A 3,248-nucleotide genomic window follows, 5' to 3' on the forward strand; every position below is an offset into this window, starting at 1 on the left:
TTTCTGTATAGATCTGCCTCACGATCACAGCGCTGCTACCGTCAACTTTATGGTTACACCAACTGAATAAGCTGGAGGCGTCTGATAGCGGTGTGGTTTTCTCCAGCAGTGAGAAATGTATTTTTGATTTCCTTTCTATTTTCTTGTGATGGGGTGATTTCATAAACGGTCAAACATGGGTGATTTAGCAGCTGGAGAAACGTCGTTTCTGCATTGTTTGAATGGTATAATTCCCCTAAGCGAAGATGAATACACATATAGTGAAATGTCATTTCCTCAGTGTTCAAACAATATTAGCGAGTTGAGTGACGAAGAACTAGTTGTAAACGACCATTCCGCCCCCTCAGAAACAAACTCAAGCTATCCACCCACGTTAGATAGCGCCCTGGACTGGGTGTTAGATTGCTATCAGAACTCTGAAGCGTATCCTGGTATAGGGCTTTTAAATCAGCTCGCACACGAAGTACTTCAAGTCCGTGTGTCAAATAATGTTAGCGAGGCTTCCGTCAATGTTGAATCAGCAGTTTCTTCCGTGCAAGACGGCGGATACATTGACGACGATGACAGTATGGATGTTTCAGAAGCACTAGTTTCCTCAGTGCAAGACGGTGTACACATTGATCAAAATGGCATCCCGAATGCTCCAGAATCAGCAGGCCCATCGTTACAAAATGGTGGAAATGTTAATGACAACCAGAATGCTTCAACACGTGTTTTGTCTCGACCCGTATTCAATAACACAGAACTGAGTCAGTCTTTAGTCCTAGCCCGTCCTAACGCTGAAGCAGACTATACATCCTATTATGCGAGTCTGATGGCCAATGTACATGATTTGGTAGATAGGGCTTTTTCACGAGTAGAGAGGGAAGATCTTGTACAGATTGAGCTAAGGGGAGAGCAGCTGCAGGCTAACGTGTCAGCCATTTTAAATGCCAACAATGGCAATAATCTGAGTGATTTTGAAGAAGCCCTCTTCAATGCAGTGCAGTCAAATTGGGCAGTTATGTCAGACAGCGATCTTGAATTAGTGGTGCAGATTGTTCATTCCCCTCGTGATGGTTTGGAGAAACGATTGGCTAGTAAAATGTTGGCCAGTGAAATTGTTAAAAAGAAGAAGCGTTTTCTTTACATTGTTCACAACCCCGCCAACCAGCTGTGTTTTGCTATTAATTTAGCTCTATTGCTGCATAACAACCTCACTGATAGGGAAGGGTTTGAACGCGGTAGAGAGATTCAGAGGGGGGTGGGTTTGACAGATCAGACAGCTGTGACATTCAACGACATTGACAAATTCGAAGAGAGTTTAAAATGCAAGATTGTGGTGTTTTACAGAGGCGAAGGAGATCGGACCCTCTGTAAATTCCAGACAGACGGTCCCAAACGAGACAAAACTGTGTTTTTGTTTCTCTTCAAAAACCATTACTATGGGATTAAAATTTTGAAGGGTTTTCTAGGCTCTTCTTTTGTCTGTGAACACTGCTACACCGGCTACAGCTCGCAGTGGCATCATTCATGTACTGGCCATTGTTTTGTCTGCCTTGACCCCTCGTGTACTCTGGATGAGTTTAAACCCATCTTTTGTAAAGATTGTAACAAAACTTGCCGTACGGTCGGCTGTCATGCTCGACATAAAGAACAGACACAGAGAGCATCAGCCATTGCCAGTAACTGCGATTTACACAAAAAGTGTGTAGATTGCCGGCTTTCTTACTACATTCCCCAGAGTAGTGCAGATAAAACACACAAGTGTCAGGTGAAAAAATGCAATACATGCAATGAAGAATTACCATCTGCTTCAACAGGCGAGTGTGTAGAACATCTGTGCTACATTGGTGTGTTACCCCCTGAGACAGAACACAACGACAACATAGTGTTTTATGATTTTGAAACAATGGCGGGGGCAGACGGTGTACATGTCCCCTTCCTGGTGTGTACAAAAACCCTTGCAGGCGAAACTTGGGTCGCTGAGGGCACCGACTGTGCACTGCAGTTTCTGACACACTTTAGACGCCCCAAGTTCAAGAATGCAACCTTCATCGCTCACAATGCTAAGGGTTTTGACAGCTATCTCATTATCAATGCAATGATTGAACAAGGGTTAAAACCATCTTTGATAATGCAGGGAAGTAAGGTGATTTCTTTTCAGGCAAAAGTACATCGACTCTTTGTCTTACCTCTCTGTGCGTCTAGCCGCAATGCCCAAAGCTTTGGGGTTCGAAGATAAAACCAAGGGGTATTTCCCTCACGGTTTCAGCTCTAAGGCCAATCTGAGTTATATCGGACCTTACCCACCAGCACACTGTTATGGGACTGAACGCATGACAACTGATGAAAAGAGTGACTTTTTCGCATGGTATGAGACGGTACGCACGGGCACTTTTGATTTTCGAAAGCAGGCATTGCTTTACTGTAAAAACGATGTTGACATTCTTGCACAGGGCTCCACTTTATTCCGAAAAGGTTTCATCGAAGAGACAGGTGTAGATCCTTTTAGTCGTGCGACCATTGCTTCGGCCTGTATGAAAGTTTTCACCACAAACTTTCTGCCCCCAAAAACCCTAGCAATCCCCCCGCCCGATGATTACCGTCGTGAAAACAAGACGTACTCCAACGCGGGTATCCAGTGGATTGGGTGGCTCATACTGAGGGGGTATTTATTCAACATGCGTTGAATGAAGGTGAGAAACGAGTGGGACGTTTCGTCGTAGATGGTTTTGCTGAAGTTGAGGGAGTAAAGATTGTCTGGGAATTTCTTGGTTGTTTTTATCACGGCTGTCCATCGTGTTATAAGGGGCATGAGAAAAACCCCCTGACAGGTGGCACATTTGAACGGCTCCATGCAGCTAGTGAGGAAAAGCTGCATGAGCTACAGTCTGTTCACGGGGCCAAAGTGATCGTTATGCGAGAGCATACATGGGGTGAGATGAAAAAATCCAATCAAGATTTGCAGGCTTTCCTCAGGGAATACAAAGCTCCAGAACCGTTGACCCCCAGGGCTGCTTTATACGGGGGAAGAACGTGTGCAGTGAAGTTGAGGTACACGGCAGCGGCAGATGAATTGATTCATTATTGTGATTTCACCTCCCTGTACCCCTTTGTAAACTGCACAGGCCTCTACCCGCTAGGCCACCCTCAGATCATCTTCCGAGATTTCAAAGATCCTCAGAGTTATTTCGGGTTAATCAGAGCTACCGTAGAACCTCCCAGGGGTCTTTACTTTCCAGTTCTGCCTTACAAAACTGCAGCGG

General features: G+C 45.0%; 1 long non-coding RNA gene across 1 annotated transcript in view; it reads left to right on the forward strand.

Moving 5' to 3' along the window:
• Positions 1–354, forward strand: part of LOC117497923 — a 3,863-nt gene extending 3,509 nt beyond the window's left edge. Inside the window, exon 4 of the long non-coding RNA XR_004557510.1 lies at positions 12–354. This is a non-coding gene — a long non-coding RNA (uncharacterized LOC117497923). The remainder of the gene's footprint in view (positions 1–11) is intronic.
• Positions 355–3,248: the final 2,894 nt, after the last annotated feature.

Source organism: Trematomus bernacchii, unplaced genomic scaffold, assembly GCF_902827165.1.
Source record: "Trematomus bernacchii unplaced genomic scaffold, fTreBer1.1, whole genome shotgun sequence".
NCBI lineage: Eukaryota > Metazoa > Chordata > Actinopteri > Perciformes > Nototheniidae > Trematomus > Trematomus bernacchii.